This window comes from Physcomitrium patens, chromosome 18 (assembly GCF_059467195.1).
Source record: "Physcomitrium patens ecotype Gransden chromosome 18, ASM5946719v1, whole genome shotgun sequence".
Classification (NCBI taxonomy): domain Eukaryota; kingdom Viridiplantae; phylum Streptophyta; class Bryopsida; order Funariales; family Funariaceae; genus Physcomitrium; species Physcomitrium patens.
In genome coordinates this window covers 7,435,366-7,453,669 of record NC_143427.1, presented here as the reverse complement: position 1 = coordinate 7,453,669, position 18,304 = coordinate 7,435,366, and positions in this window count along the sequence as shown.

The window sequence follows — 18,304 nt, the reverse complement described above, 5'->3', positions numbered from 1 at the left end:
AAATCCAGGTCTTACTACGGGCATCTTATCCAATATGAGACCTGAATTGGTCAGGCGACTCAATGTGGACCCGAGTACGGGGTTTCGATTCTGTTTCAGGCTGTCCTATTCTCTGTGCCGTTTCAGAGAACGTTGTTTTTGGTAAATGGATCTCTTAAAGGTAAAAATGGAGGAGAAAGCTCTGATGGCGGGAGCGAATTTCGGATCTAAGCTCTGACGATGGGAGCCAATTTTGGATCCAAGACGAAAGATTGAAAAAATTCAGAGGATAAGGTTAGGGGGAAAAGAAGTTTTTGGGGAGGTTTTTTGAAGATCAAGGGGATTAGAGAGGAGCTTCATGCTTTGGGTCGGAGAAGAAAAGATGGAGAATTGGATTTTTCTTCTTCATAGGATTTTGGGAAGATTGAGGCAATTGTTGCTGAAGTCAGTGTTGTAATGGTGAATCGAGATTTTTTAATGAAGTGGGTTTGATTACTCTTGACTGTTTTGTAAAATCGAGTTACGTCTGTGATTGAAGAATTAAAAGGGTGTCTATAGGATTGAGTATGCGGAGTGAATGAAATTTATTGGGATTAATCTAACAAGACAGTCAGTGGATACAAGATCGTAAGTACAAAGCGGTATCGGAGATTAGCAGATTAGGTTGTTCGGGGTTCTCTTTAACGTCTAGAGGCCTACCGGTTGAGGCAAAAAGGACTTCGACAAGCAGTCGAAGGGCATCTGTATAGATTTACGATGTATTCTTGCAGTCGTTTATATTTCAGCAGTCAAAAACTGATAGACTGCTTGACTATTGGCGAATCTCCATACTACCTTCTACAGCCAGACGCCCGACACGTTCTCGGGCACGAAAGCACGTAATACGACATAAGTGGTGAATTCGACGTGAAAGCTTGAGGTGGAAGGTATTGGATTTCGGTTGATTTTATCTTTATTTTATGGAAAACGAAAATAAAAATTTTGAAGGATTTTTGGGAGGAGTTTCTGGTGGGGATTCTTCTAAAGGACAAGGTATGTACATGGATCCGTCTATTGCTAGTATGTTTCAAGCCTTCTCATTATCAATGCAGCAACAGCAAAGCAATGATCGAAAGGAAGCTTTGGCAACCAAAGCATTGCAAGCAGAGGTCAATAAAATTGATCAATTTGATGGGAGGAATATTTCAAGGTATTTAAGATGTTATGTTCGTGAAATGGAATTAAATCGGGTTTCTGAGAAGAAAATAGTTGAACTATTTGGACTTGTCACGATATCGGAGATAAGGGACCACATTACATCGATTACAGATCGTTATGGGAATTCATGGGAGGTTTTTTCACATGCATTGAATGACAAATATTTCTAGGAAGTGTTAGGGACATAGTCCTTAGACCTTTCTAGGGACAAGTTTCTAGAATCTTCTAGAAACTTCCAAAAGATTCCTTAAATATTTTCTTAGAATATTCTTTAAAGATTTCCTAAAGATCCTTTGAAGATTCTCTAAAGATTCCCTTAGAAGGCTCTAGAAGATTCTTAAAATATTCTAGTAGATTCTAGGAAGTTACTTGAGAAGCTTCCTAGCTCTTGGGTAGTTGTTCGAGAAGCTTCATAGTTCTTGGGAAGCTTCTTGATGCGCTTCTTTAGAACCATAGGCCAGTAGTATATATAGGAGTCGAGGGTGAAGAGTTCTTCAGTCTCGACAACACATCTCTTGAAGCTCTAGCTCAATTCTCTTGGCGTTGCTCTTGTACTCATCTGATAATCTAGTTCTTGTCATTTCTTCTTGAACTTCTTGTTTAGATTTCTTGTTTGTATTTTTGGTCCATGACAGTTTGTCGAGACTACTTTTATCTTAATATCAGAGCTGAATCCTTCTTGTTTGAGAGCGGATTACCCCTCTTCTTGAAGGTATTCTAGCGCTTTAGGGGTTGCGGATTACCTTCCTCTAAACTGATATTTTCTCAATCACAATATCAGAGCTTAGTTCTTTGAGGCAGAGAGTGGACTACCCCTTTCCTTGGAGATACTTGAGCGTTCTAAGGGTTGCGGATTACCCTCTCTTGGACTGATATTAATTCCTTCTTTTTGTTTAGCATAGCTAGTAAAAAAGACTGTTAACATCGATTTCAGAGCTTTGCCTTCTTGATAGAGTGCGGATTACCCCTCTTCTTGAAAGCATTGAGGCATTTTTAGAGGTTGCGGATTATCCTCCTCTAAAACTGAAATCGTTTAGTATTTTTTTTCTTTTCTCCGAGTAGGTTTTAGTGTCAGGTAGTGCTACAATTTTCTCCAAGAGACTTAGCAATTTCTTCTTCTCTCAAAATTTTAATCCATCTATTCTCTAAATATGGAAGTAGACCAGGTCATAGACAGTGCATCTCCACAAGTAGACAATAGAGTGGCAACTCTTGCAGATCTTCAAGCTCTTATGAATAATATACGAAAGGAGATTGCATTTCTTCGTAATCCAAGTAAAGAACATCAAATTGATCTAGTGACCGAAGAAGCTAGACGCGAAATTCATAGCCTACAACAAGAGATTATTCGACTGAGAGAAGCAAGACATGTATCACATATGACCCCTATGGATACTTCAAGGATTAGTATGAAAGAACCAAAAGCGAGTATGCCAGACAAGTTTGACGGAACAAGAGCCAACTTCCGAGGTTTTGTGCAACAAGTACGGCTTTACCTACGCCTATACCCTTCTTGTTATCTGAATGGATTTACCCAAGTTGCTTTCATAGATACTCTTCTATCAGGAAATGCTCGCTCTTGGTTTGCTCCACTATTGGAGAAGGATTCTACAATATTGTACGACCTAGAGGCTTTCATAAAGAGACTTACTGTTGCGTTTGGAGATAGCGATCGAGAAAGAGTGGCTGAAAGAAAGATACAAAATCTGCGACAAGGATCACGTTCTGCTGCAATCTATGCTGCAGAATTTCAACAGCTTACATGTGATCTTGATTGGAATGATAAGGCGTTCATGACACGATTTCGATATGGACTGAGAGATGATGTCAAGAACTTATTGATCACCATGCTTAAGGCGGATACTCTAGAAGAACTTATATCTCAGGCAATTATTTGTGACAACCGCTTCTTTGAATTACGACAAGAAAGACGATCAGGCTGGAGAAATGATGGAGCATTTGCTACATTTTCAAAAGGTCCAGAGAATCACTCCACAGATCCTGAACCCATGCAAATTGATGCGGTACGTTTCAAATCCCTCACAGCTGAGGAAAAGAAGCGACGGTTTGAACAAAACTTGTGTTTATATTGTGGAGAAGCGGGCCATAAAGCTTTAGATTGTCGGAAGAAACAGAAGCCTCAAACAACAAGACTCAAGAGTACAAGCATGCAGGAAAACAAGGACGCCCAGCCACAATAGGGACCGTGCGGCTGGACATCTCAACATCCAAAATCAATCAAGGTCCCTTTCTCTCAGCTCAACCTTCAGATTGTTTTATGGTACCTTTACATCTGGGTATTCAAGAACTACAAGTCGATGCTTTATTAGACTCGGGTGCATCCGCTTGCTTTATAGATGAAGAGTTTGCCAAGCTTCACAATATTTCTCTTGTAAAGAAACTTAAGCCTGTCTATGTAGAAGTCATAGACGGACGACCATTGTCTTCGAGCAATGTTATCCATGAAACTAAACCATTGAAGGTACATCTTGAAAACCATGAGAGTAATATTATATTTAATGTTATCAAGACCCCTTCATGTCCTATCATTTTGGGACTATCTTGGCTTGATAGATATAATCCATTGATAGATTGGAAGTTGCGGAAAGTGACATTTCCAACAAACTCCTTGAAGGTGGAATCTGCCAAGACAATGTCTAGAAACAAATCCTTGTTTATAGGTGCAAGGACTTTTATGAAGGAAGCCAAGCAAAATATACCTCTTGTCATCTTCGCAACTCTGACTCTAGAAGATGCAACTTCGACTTTGATTATTCCAAAGCAGTATGAAGAATTCAAAGATGTCTTTGAAAAAAAGAATGCTGATATGCTGCTAGAGCATCGACCCTATGACTGTGCCATTGAATTGCAAGAAGGAGCACAACCACCTTTTGGACCAATCTACAATTTGTCGCAGACGGAGTTGACTGAGTTGCGGAAATACATTGACGAGAGTCTAGCCAAGAACTTCATCCGTCATTCGAAGTCGCCAGCTGGGGCACGAATCTTATTTGTGAAGAAGAAGGATGGCTCACTACGGATGTGCGTGGACTATCAAGGTCTCAACAAGGTGACAAAAAAGAATCGCTACCCACTGCCTTTGATCTCTGGTCTTCTAGAACAACTTGGGCGTGCAAGGATCTTTACAAAGATTGACCTAAGGGGAGCTTATAACCTTGTGCGAATTAAAGAAGGAGATGAATGGAAGACAGCTTTTCGAACAAGGTATGGCCATTTTGAATACAATATCATGCCATTTGGTCTTACTAATGCTCCAGCGGTCTTTCAACACATGATGAATGACATTTTTCGAGAGCATCTAGACGATTTTGTTGTCATCTATCTAGATGATATTTTGATATTTTCTAAGAACGAGGAAGAACATGAGAAGCACGTTCGTCTGGTACTCAAAAAACTATGGAAGCGAGGACTCTATGCCAAATTGGAGAAGTGCTTATTTCACCAAACTGAGATGGAGTTTTTGAGATTCATCGCGACTACGGAAGGCTTGAAGATGGATCCAAAGAAGGTGGAAGCAATCATGTCTTGGGAAGTTCCGAAGACGGTTAGGGATATACAATGTTTTCTTGGATTTGCTAACTACTATCGGATCTTCATCAAGAATTATTCTCAAGTTGCTGCCCCCCTCACTCGGTTAACGTGTAAGAACAAGCTTGAATGGGGACCTATCGCAGAAAAAGCATTTCAAGATTTGAAGATGGTATTTACTACAGCTCCAATCTTGGTACATCCGAACTTTACAAAGGCCTTTTATTTGGAGACAGATGCTTCGGATTTTGCTTTGGGAGCTGTACTTTCACAGATGGGCGTAGATGAGAAGCTCCATCCAGTTGCGTTCTATTCTTGAAAATTCTCTGCTGCTGAGATCAACTATGAGATCCACGATAAGGAACTCCTTGCTATAGTAGATTCTTTCCAAGAGTGGCGCCACTTTCTCGAAGGAACTGCACATCCAGTGACCGTATATACGGATCACAAGAATTTGGAGTATTTTATGTCGGCTCGGGTTTTGAATGGGCGTCAAGCTCAGTGGAGTATGTCGCTATCCAGGTTCGACTTTGTTATTACTTATCGGCTTGGGAAGCAACAAGGGTTGTCCGATGCATTATCAAGGAGATCATATCTCGCTCCAAAGGCTAGAGATGCAGCATTTGATCAACAGTGTACGACATTGTTGAAGCCAGAGAAATTTCGGCTCAACGCATCTATTGTACCAATTGATGCTGACTTCCTCGACCAGGTACGGGCCGCAACCATTGAAGATTCTCTAGCCCTTGATATCAAGCAACATGCTAGTGATGATAAATTCAAGATAGAAGGAGATCTAGTATATTTCGAAGAGCGGTTGTATATCCCAAAAGGGCCAACACGACTCCGAGTTCTTCAATCTCGTCATGACTTTCTAGCTGCAGGACATTTTGGATTCAATAAGACCTTGAAACTTATTTTTCGCGATTTCTGGTGGCCTCAAATGTGGAAGGATGTGAAAGATTTTGTTGTATCTTGTGACATTTGTTCAAGATCCAAAAACCCTCGACATCGGCCTTATGGACTTCTACAGCCATTGCCTATTCCGCGCCGACCATGGTCTTCGGTTTCCATGGACTTTATTACGGATCTACCACCATCGAATTCATTTGACAGCATTTTTTTTGTCGTAGACCGGCTTACAAAGATGGCGCATTTTGTCCCTTGCAAAAAGACATCGTCAAGCGAAGACACAGTAAGACTCTTTCTTGATAATGTGTATCGATATCATGGTCTATCAGATGATATCGTATCGGATCGAGGAACCCAGTTTGTGTCAAAGTTTTGGAAATCTCTTTTTGAAATATTGAAGGTGGATATCAAGCTTTCTTCGGCATTTCATCCTCAAACGGACGGCCAAACAGAACGGGTGAATCAAGTTTTAGAGCAATATTTACGTTGCACCATCAACTAACAACAAGATGATTGGGTCGCATATCTACCGCTAGCCGAGTTCGCATATAACAACACCCTTCATGCGTCAACTCAACAAACGCCATTCTTTTCCAATTATGGATACCATCCGAAGCTTGACTTATGGAGTTCGTCAACGATTAACAATCCGGCAGCTAAAGGATTGGTGAAGGAGCTTTCGTAGCTTCAAACTACATTGAAGCTTCAATTGCAAACTGCCCAAGAATCTTACAAGGCGTCCACGGATAAATTTCGGAATCAGGCACCTAAATTCACGATTGGAGACAAAGTTTGGCTGCTTCGACGAAATATTAAGACCAAGCGGTCATGTGACAAATTGGACTATCGGAGATTGGGACCATTTGTTATCTAGAAGCAGATCAATCCTGTAGCGTATCGTCTGGAGTTACCAGCTACTATGAAGGTACATCCTGTCTTTCATGTTTCTTTGTTGGAGCCTTATCGAGAATCGTCTTTTCCTGGAAGAGTACAATGTCCACCACATAGCATAGAAATAGAGAACCACGAAGAATACGAGGTGGAAAAGGTCCTGGATTCACGGCAAAGACGGGATAAATTAGAATACTTTGTGCATTGGAGCGGTTACGATATTAATGAACGAACATGGGAGCTGGCCAAAAATCTCGCAAATGCGCCGCAAAAGGTAGAAAAGTTTCATCAACGATATCCTGAGAAACCCAAGCCGGTTCGACGATAGCTTCTTACTGAAGCTTGCTCATCTAGAAAACAGAAAAGAAAAGAGAGCACCACCAAAATCCATAGTTGATGTAGTCATTCTCTCCAAGATAGCGTAGAACTTTGTTAGTAGCCTAAGTTTGTTCTTATTGTTTTAGCCTTTAAATATAGATAGCCAAGATACTACACTTGTCATGTCATCTCAAGCAACTAGCTCACGAAGACGACCGCGAGATGAAGAACCGCTTGCACCACGACGACGTCGAAGGATTCCGAGCAACAGATCGCTGGTGATTGTATTTGAGGTCGAGCCTGCCTACAATGGTCAGCCAGAAGGAGTGTTTGCAGGACAATTTCACAATGAAGACACGGAGGTTCATGCTTGGTCAGAAGTTGAAGGCGTGGGCCACTACCGTTGGCTTCAAGGACCATTGAATCACTTGCCTCGTGAACAACAATTGGAGTTCATAGCAGAGGTTATGCGATAGATCTTCATTTTCTTGCGTTGGTATTGACTGACGATAACATTGCTTCTCGGAGACCTCGAAGCTAAAAGAGGAAGTGATGTTAGGGACATAGTCCTTAGACCTTTCTAGGGACAAGTTTCTAGAACCTTCTAGAAAGAAGTCTCTAGAAACTTCCAGAAGATTCCTTGAATATTCTCTTAGAATATTCTTTAAAGATTCTCTAAAGATCCTTTGAAGATTCCCTAAAGATTCCCTTAGAAGGCTCTAGAAGATTCTTAGAATATTCTAGTAGATTCTAGGAAGTTACTTGAGAAGCTTCCTAGCTCTTGGGTAGTTGCTCGAGAAGCTTCATAGTTCTTGGGAAGCTTTTTGATGCGCGTCCTTAGAACCATAGGCCAGTAGTATATATAGGAGTCGAGGCTGAAGAGTTCTTCAGTCTCGACAACACATCTCTTGAAGCTCTAGCTCAATTCTCTTGACGTTGCTCTTGTACTCATCTGATAATCTAGTTCTTGTCATTTCTTCTTGAACTTCTTGTTTAGATTTCTTGTTTGTATTTTTGGTCCGTGACAGGAAGATGCTGATCGCGTTACTAAGAAGCTGTTTCTGGAATGGATTGAACGGCCCAATAAGAATTTGCAAGCAACAGAGCTACTAAGGGAATTTGAGAGGCAGTACTCTCAATTGTCGAAGGTAGAAAAATTGACATTGGAGCCGAACAAAGTTGATCTATTTCTTCAAGCTGCTGATGGAGAATTGCAAGGGAAATTAGAACTCCTTCTTGAAGACAAAGAAGAAGATGAAGGATTGACAACAAAGTAGAAGAACGTTGAAGATGCGATAGGGTTGCTTACAAAAAGAGAAAGGAGGAAGGATAGGAGCAATATTCCGAAAACAATACAAGCACCCAAAGCTCTAGTACGTACAACACCACCAACAATGCCTACAGTTCAACCTTTGTCATCCTTATCAAAGAAAGCAGATATGGGGATAGAAGAAATTATACGAGGAATGCGAGATCTTCAAATCAAATTGGCAAGACTTGAAGAGAATACTTCTATAAACAATTCGAAGAATATTTCAAAACAAGGATATGTACAAAGATGCATTTGGTGTGATGATGCTTCACACACTAGAAAAGATTGCAATGAATTTAATAATATGATACGGTAGGGAATTATTTGTTGGAAAGATGGGAAGATAGCATTGAAAAATAGAGATGATCTTCTACAAACCAATTTTGGTAAGGGAGGAATGAGAGCATTGGTTCAAGATTACTTAAAAGAGCATGAAACAGCAGCACGAGAAAGTGCAAGTTATGGTGCTAGAGTAGATGATGAAATTAGTGGAAGTACGGAAACTAGTGAGTTTTGGGCTTCTGCCGTTTCTACAATGCAAGAAGGGAAATTACCTCGAGAAGCGTTATTGAGAACTGCAGCTACAATACGACGTAGAACAGGTTCGGAGGATCCTGTTGAGTCTCTTTCAGTTCATGCATATATTACTAAGAGCCAACAAGAAGCTTTGATGGAAGAAAAGAGACGAGGAAATTTTGATGATACTAGAGAAGGAAATTCTTCTAAGAGGCAAACTCGAGGAGACAAGGCTCGGGAGGCAGCTTCACAAGAATTGCTTGTAAAGGATACCTCAGCATCATTGGGAAAAAAAACAAAGGAGACAAAAGTTAAAGGCAAATCAATTGCTTATAAGCTACTTTCTGACATTGAAGCGGCAACAAAATTTGAAAGGGGTGTTGGAAGAACGTATATTAAATGCTAAGGTGGAATTCACATTGAAAGAAGTTTTGAGAATTGTAAAAAAGGAGTTTGATGATGTTATCATTGACAGCATTAAGCGAAAGAGGCAATTAATGGGTGAAACTGGAATGAGTCATGCTATTGATGCAAGAATATATAAAGAAGAAGAAGAGGTTGATATTGGTTACAAGCAACCAACAAATGAAAGGAATGGGTATAATCAACAAGTACGTTTTGAAGATTATACTGATAAGGAAATGGAAACTTTGAGCCATTATACTCGAAAGCATTGGGCAAGGACAACTACTGAGGTATTGGTGAAAGTAGGAGATATAGAAGAACCAATAGTTGCTTTAGCCGACCATGGTTCTGAATAAATCTCATGTCTAAAGATCTTTATAAGAAACAAAAATGCCCAATTGATATGGAACATGGATGGGCAATTCAAGCAGCTAATAACACATGGGGCGAATTATATGGAGCTTGTCCAAATGTCAAAATTCGGATTGGGGATGTTGCAACGGAGTAACATTTCTTTGTTCAAGATACAATGTCTTATCCGTTGATTTTAAGACAACCTTATATCACGGCAATACGAATGGAAACAAAAGTACTTGACGATGGTTCTGCTTATGCAAGGATACGGAGCGAAGATGGGAGGAAAGCTGTATAATTTCTAACAATACCTCCTAACCATGAACGAAATCGAGATAGGTTGAGGGAGAAACCATTGCCAAAGATTGTTGAAGGATTTAAGGATTTTGGAGAAGTACCACTGTAAAGCGAGATTATGGAGGTACAAAAGAGGAGGTACTCTCGCGAGATGAAGGTGCCTTTGATGCGAGTTTTATTGGTATATTGGAGAATGGAAATATTATGTATAAGAAAGTTGATGATTTTAAAAGAAAAGAAAGAAAAAGATTTTATAATATTGAAGGAGAATTATGCAAGTTAGGTACATTGCAAGATGATGAGAGGATTTTAGGTATTTATGAAGAAAATGGACTGGAAGATTCATTGGAATTGATTACATCTATTGGATTAGGGAATAATGATAAGATTATTGAGATTCATTCAAGATAGGTTTATACCATACTTGAATCTTTTCAAGCACCAGAAGTCATTGTAGAGACGAGATATAAAACGGCAGATAAGAAGGTAAAGCCTGTTGTCAGATCATTACTAGAAGATTGTAAAGAATAAATGGGAGAAGCATCAAAAGAAGCAAGTTTAAGAGATCCAATGAGTATTGGACATCAGTTTACTAAAGAGACTTTTGAAGAATTGAAGATTGGTTCTAATGGTTCTTTATTGCCGGAGGAAATTACTTGCTTCAAAAAGATGTTGGCTAAACAAGGTAGATCATTTGCTTTCGAATCTCATGAAATTGGGTGTGTGGATCCAAATATTATAACACCTATGGTTATCTTCACTGTACCGCATGTACCTTGGAATCTAAGACCGATTCCAGTACCGAGGGCACATTTACTTAAATTGATTGAGCTACTAAAAGAAAAAATAAAGATGAAAATATTGGAACCTTCGTTTGCGCCGTATTCTAGTCGATGGTTTACGGTACCTAAGAAGAATGGGTCACTACGGTTTATTCAAGATATGCCACCGGTGAATGCAGTAACTGTCAGGAATATAGGAATTGGACCTATTGTGGATGAATTTGCTGAGGCGTTTGCTCGAAGGGCGATCTATTCAATCGGTGACTTGTATTCAGGTTATGATCAATTTCAACTTGCCGAAGGAAGTAGAGATATGACAACAATGAAGACACCACTTAGATTGGTTAGAATGTGCACTCTTCCTCAAAGCGCGACCAACTCAGTTGCGCATATGATGAATGGGATGAATAAGGTATTGAGAGATATTATTCCGGAAAAGACTATGCCTTTTCTGGATGATGTTCCTATAAAAGGGTACAGAGAAGGAGACAAGGATGAAACTTTAGATACGAGGAGATGTCGCAAATATGTTGTTGATCATATACAAGATTGTGAAAAGATTTTAACTCGGCTTGGAGAAGTTCATCTTACATTATCGGGTATGAAGTCCGTATTTGCAGTACGAGAGGTTGTAATTGTTGGACATTTATGTGGATCTAACGGAAGAAAACCAGATCCGACTAAAGTTGATGCAATTGGAAGGATGAAAGAGGATTGTGATTCTTTAATAAAGGTTTGTAGGTTTTTAGGTGCATGTATATTTTATCGAATCTGAATCCCTCATTATGCTCACATAGCGGATCCATTATATGAACTGTTACGCAAGGGCTACCAATTTAAATGGGAAGAAAGGCATATTCAAACAATGCAAAGATTGAAGAAATTATTGATGTCACCTCTAATATTGAAGAAGGTTGATTATAAGTGCAATAGACCAGTGATTCTTACTGTGGACACTAGTCGAATTGCCATTGGATGGACTGTGGGTCAAGATGATTCAAGTGGAAATAGATTTGTAGTTCGATTTGGAGCTAAAGTTTTAAGTATTCGTCAGCGTGCATATTCGCAAGTCAAAAGAGAACTTTGGAGAGTTGTTTTGGCTATGAAAGCTGAAAAGAACTATTTGATTGAGGAAGTAGTAGTAATTGAAACAGGTTGCTTGCTATTGCTTAGAATGATTACTAACTGTTCAACGCCAGATATTACAATGTTGAGATGGATTGCTTATATTAAGTCACTAAATCTGGAATTTAAGTATGTTACTAGGAAGGATAATTTAATAGCAGACATGCTATCTTAAGTAAGATACGAGAGGGAGGACAAAATGGTTGAAGACATTGATGACATCGGATGGAAATTCTATTCGATATCAAATCTCAACAGAGAAGACAAGCTATTTCTTGAAGAATCTTATGAAGGAGAATTATTGGATATTGGTCATTACTTGAATACCTCGACTAAGCAGGGAAATTGGTCTATATAAAAATTTAAACAAATTAGAAAAAAAGCATATGGATTTTTACTTCGAGATGGATTCTTGTGGAAGAGACCGAAGAAAGGAATTGGGATGCCACAACGAGTGATAGGCAAAAAGGAAGAAAAACTAAAATTATTAAAGGAGTTTCATGATAGTTTATGGGTAGGGCATAGAGGAATCTGGGCTACTTTTGCTAAACTCAAGGAACGATATTGGTGGAAAAATATGTATCGAGATGTGCTCTCATTTGTAGAGTCATGTGAAATCTATCAATCGTATTCTAATATCCGACATCGAGATGGTCTTCATCCTATGTATCCTCTGGCTATTCATTTTAAATGGGTTGTTGATTTGGTTATTATGCCGGTTGGATTATGGCAGATGAGATATTTGGTTTTAGCTCGCGAAGATTTATCAAATCAAGTAGAAGGAAGAGCATTGAAGACAAAATCTACAGAGGAGATTTGTAGGTTTTTGCTTGAAGATGTCATTTGCCACTACGGATTCGTGGAAAAAATCACTGCAGATCGTGGAGAATTAAATACACAAGAAGCTCGTAAGTTCTTTGAAAGATGTGGAGTTAAACTATCACTGACTACTGCTTATAATCCAAAAGGGAATGTAAAAAGCGAACGCGGTCACCCACCGATTGTGAAAGCATTAGTTAAAGCTTGTAATGGGAAAGTTAAAGAGTGGCCACGGCTTTTGTCATTTGCATTATGGGCTGATCGAACAATACATAGTTCGGTGACAGGATATATGCGAGTAGAACTTATGACACGTCGAAAACCAATTATGTCGATTGAAGAAAAGGTACTTACTTGGAGTATGCTACCATGGGAAGATGGATTGACAAGAGAAGAACTTTTGGCTATTAGGATTCGACAATTGGAGCAAAGAACGAAAGATGTGCAGATAGCATTAGAAAGGTTAAAAAGAGCAAGGTTACAAAACAAGGCGCGATTCGATAAGCAACATCGATTGAGACCAAAAGCAATAGAGGAAGGTGACTGGGTACTTGTTTATGACAATAGTCTAGATAATCAACATAATACTTTGCAAAAAATTTTAAAACGTTGGTTTGGACCATATGTAGTAACAACTGTTCATGATAATACGACTTACTCATTACGGGAGTTAGATGGTACAAAATTGAAAATACCAATTGCAGGGAAGCGAGTAAAAATATTTAAACGAAGACACATGGAGATGAATATGCAAGACCTTAATGAAGGTATAGAGATTCCGCAGCAAGAAGATGAAAGTGATTTGAATAATGAAGGTGACGAAGACAAACAGGACAAAGACGTAGAGGATATATTCTGAATCAAACAGCAATTGGATAAATTGGTGCATACCGGAGGATGCACAGGTTCAGAGGGAGTGGATGTCGTATTGTAACACGAGTATACCGTGAAAATATAAAGAAAGGGGACTTTTATTAATGTTTAGTTACCTCGAATATTGGGAGCAACGACCAACTCCAGTGCAAATACTGAGTGGCCAAGTTCAGTCATCCCATTACAGTCAGTTGGGGCACACTGAAATACTCCATTCGATTCCAATAACGGGAGTCAGCAGGAAGAGAAAGGACCAATTCACACGACGGGTGAGCCTGGTTCGAAGAGCCAATTGGATCCAATTTCAAGAATCCAATCCGGGTCCTCTTATCCAATATGAGACCTGCATTGGTTGGGAAATCTAATGCAGTCTAATTACGGAAAAATCTAGGTCTTACTACGGGCCTCAACCAGTCTGACGCGAAGGACCAATTTAATCCAATTATGGGAACATCCAGGTTACTACGAGCATCTTACCTAATATGAGACCTGCATTGGTCGGGCAATCCAATGCAGTCTAATTACAGGAAAATCCAGGTCTTACTACAGGCCTCAGCCAGTCTGATGCGAAGGACCAATTTGATCCAATTATGGGAAAATCCAGGTCTTACTACGGATATCTTACCCAATATGAGACCTGAATTGGCCGGGCAACCCAATGCAGTCTAATTATGGGAAAATCCAGGTCTTACTACGGGCATCTTATCCAATATGAGACCTAAATTGGTCGGGCGACTTAATGTGGACCCGAGTACGGGGTTTCGATTCTGTTTCAGGCTGTCCTATTCTCTGTGCCATTTCAGGGAATGTTATTTTTGGTAAATGAATCTCTTAAAGGTAAAAATGGAGGAGAAAGCTCTGACGGCGGGAGCGAATTTCGGATCTAAGCTCTGACGATGGGAGCCAATTTCGGATCCAAGACGGAAGATTGAAAAAATTCAGAGGATAAGGTTAGGGGGAGAAGAAGTTTTTGGGGAGGTTTTTTGAAGATCAAGGGGATTAGAGAGGAGCTTCATGCTTTGGGTTGGGGAAGAAAAGATGGAGAATTGGGTTTTTCTTATTCATAGGGTTTTGGGAAGACTGAGGCAATTGTTGCTGAAGTCAGTGTTGTAATGGTGAATCGAGATTTTTTAATGAAGTGGATTTGATTACTCTTGACTGTTTTGTGAAATCGAGTTACGTCTGTGATTGAAGAATTAAAAGGGTGTCTATAGGATTGAGTATGCGGAATGAATGAAATTTATTGGGATTAATCTAACAAGACAGTCAGTGGATACAAGATCGTAAGTATAAAGCGGTATCGGAGATTAGCAGATTGGGTTGTTCGGGGTTCTCTGTAACGTCTAGAGACCTACTGGCTCGGGCAAAAAGGACTTCGACAAGCAGTCGAAGGGCATCCGTATAGATTTACGGTGTATTCTTGTAGTCGTTTATATTCCAGCAGCCAAAAACTGATAGACTGCTTGACTCGAATCTCCATACTACCTTCTACAGCCAGACGCCCGGCTCGTTCTCGAGCAGGAAAGCACGTAATACGATACCGTAATCAGTTCCTGTTAATGCGAGTACTGAATCGATGACCCATGAAATCCTCCAATTGTTTAGATCTATTGGAAAACCCTTCAATCACACCATATGGCCCATGCCAACGAACTTGAAATTTGCCCGAAAAATGATTAAACCTGCTATCATACAACAATATCAAATCATTGGGCATAAAACTCTTCAGACCTAGTTTACTATCATAGTAACTCTTCTGTCATTTTTGAGTTGCTTCCATGTTGAAGAGAGTTGTAGCCCGTATTTCATCTAATTTGTCCAACTCTGCCAACCAATATTGGAGTGATTTCTTATCTCTAAGACTTTCATCCAATGCAATACGCAAACTCTAAACTTCCAATTTAATTGGTAATATTGCTTCTTGCCCGTACAACAAATTGAAATGGTGTGGAATTGGTAGTCACTTTATATGCAGTACGATACGTCCATAATGTTGCAAACAATTTAATATCCCAATCCGTTCCCGCGTCCAAAATTATTTTGGTTAAAATCTTACATAGAATACCATTGGTCTTTTCCGTCTGTCCATTGGCTCGAGGATGATATGGTGTTATTTTCCTGTGCTTGATTTCGTATGTGTTCGTCAAGGCTGCTATGGTAGCATTAATGAAATGGATGCCATGATCACTAACCAATTCCTAAGGACATCCAAATCAAGTAATAATATTCTCATATAGAAAAGTGGCCACCATATTGGCATTATCATTGTGGGTAGGAATAGCCTCCGCCCATTTGGTTACATAGTCCATGGCGACTAAAATATACCGCTTTTGTCCATATCTTGATGCTGGTGCAATGGGTCCAACAAAATCAATTCCTCATTTCTCAAATGGTGCCTAAGCCAAGATTGGTACTAACGGCATCGCTGAAGTACCCGTGGGTCGACCAATTCGTTGACAGGGATCACAACGATGAACAAATTGGTGCACATCAGAAAACATTGTGGGCCACCAATATTCGACCATTAAAGCCTTGCAAGCAGTATTGTCTCCCGTAAAATACCCACCACAACTATCTAAATGACATCCCTCTAGTATCGATTGTACTTCACTAGGAAAGATGCAACGACGTAGAATTCCATCTCGACCTTGCTTATACAAGGCATCTCCCATCATCGTATACGGTGCACTTTTTAAAATCAGTCGTTTCTTGAGTTTCTCACTATATGTAGGCAAAAATGTCTCAAATGTCAGATATTGAATCAATTCATTATAGTCACTTGTAATCACTTTGACGGCAAATAACTATGCATCAGGAAGTGCATCATTAATAGGCTTATTATCCAAGATATTGGACAATCGGGACAAGTGATCCGCATTGGCATGTTTCTTTCCTAGTCATACATTGATAATAAAATTAAATTCTTGAAGTAATAATAGCCATCGAGTAATGCGTTGTCGTGTTGTGGTTCGGCTTCTATATGAAAATAATGTAATTATGTACTTAATATATAATTTATTAAGTAACATGGTGAGAGCCATGTTAGTAGATTTTAGTTGGTTGTAGAATATAATTTGATTATTACTTTGAAAAGAGGTTGTTTAAAAAGATTACTATAGAATTTGTATAACTTTAATTTCTTTTTGATAGTGGCTTTTAAGATTGGTTTTGGTTAATAGTAACTTCTAAATATTTAGAGTCACCTTTGTTAGACATTGGTGACATTTGAAAATTTATTTTGGTTCTTTTATTTGGTGTTTAGAGCATACATTATGTAAATCTTATAAGAAAAAGGATTGAAGAAGGATTTTGGTAGCAAAGGGAGGAATTAGGGCACCAATATAGATGAATGGAGATGAAAAATAAAAATCTCCATTCCTATTGGTCAAAAATCATGACCAATGGGCTTTGAGGAGGCTGCCCGAGGCCATATTAGGGATTAGGGTTAGTTTCTCGAGGCCATTCGAACTTTGAAGGCTAGGGTCAAAAGGTTTAGGTTTTTGGTTAAGATTTTGGTGCGAGTTTTGTGTCATTTGGGGTTTTTATGAAGAAGTTATAGGCGCTCAAAGTTAAGGTGTTAGTTTTGGACCTACTGTCACTCTTTTGGGCATAACGCACGCGTACGGATGGCAATTGAGGATCAGCGACCGCGACTGGAAAGAGCACTTTTGCGGCTATACTTTTCACATACTGCTTACTGGATTCCAAGTTGGGATGAAGGAGTTATTGGATTTTGAAGTCAGCACATGCAATCTAAGGGGAAAATATGTTTTGAAGGGATTTTGTTATATTTGGAGTTTTATACAAAAATAAAGGAGTTTTTGGAAGCCAAGAAAAGAATCATATAAAGGTTTAAGGTACACTCTCTATAGCTAGATACCCAGTGTATTCCCACATTGCAAATCATGCCATACAACAGCGTCCACTCAATTGAGGCTTATTAATCATGTATTTGAGGGCATCATAATCCACATAAAAGACAAATGGATACCCAAGCAGATAGTGTCGAAATTTCTAAACCGAGTATATCATACCTAACGCTTCTCGTTTAGTAGTAGTGTAATTACATTCGATAGCCATCAATTACCGACTAGCATAATAGATAAGATGATCCAGACTCTGGTCATCCTTCTGACTTAGCACCAATCCAATAGCCACATTGGATGCATCAACATATATATGAAAGGGCTCGGTCCAACGAGAGGCCACCAATATTGGTGCAGAGACCAATTTTGACTTCAATGCTTCAAAGGCCACGCTACACTCCATGGTCCAGATGGGAATAGTTCCATCTAACGGAGGTTTCTTCAGTAAGTTTGTTAAAGGTTGATAAATAATTGCAAACGAATGAATAAATCATCGATAATAACTGACATGGCTAACGAACCCTCGAACATCAGAGACCGTCTTTGATCTAGGCAAGTTCATTATATGTGTCACTTTGTCTGGATCCGTAGCAATACCACGAATGTAGCAAAGGTGGTAGAGGCTTTTCATCGACGACATCCATCAAAATCAAGATGAAAATCTTCTTTATAAAAGAAACAACATCTAGGCAAGATAACCTTCTACTTTCAATCCTTGTTTGTAGCTTCTTTGTAGTTGTGACGCTCAGGAGATGGAAAACCAACAACCAATGGATTCGACTCAAGAGCCTTCATTTACTGACCTGTAGGACGAGACATTACGATTGTCACAATCTTCAAGATGACACAATCAAGATTAAGATCTTCAAGAACGACATGTTCTTCCTCGAATAGATGGCGAGATACAATGCGTTTGGTAACACGATTTGGGAAGGAACTCCCGATGTTTGGTGATTTTGCTAGAAGTAGGAACAACTCCTGATGGTGTTCTAAATGTTCTATTCGAAGGAAGTTATGAAGGCCTCAATAATGATCAAATAATTGGGTGGTCTTCCCGCCCTGGTATGGAACACTACCGATGGTTGAGAGGCCCTATCAATCATCTTTGA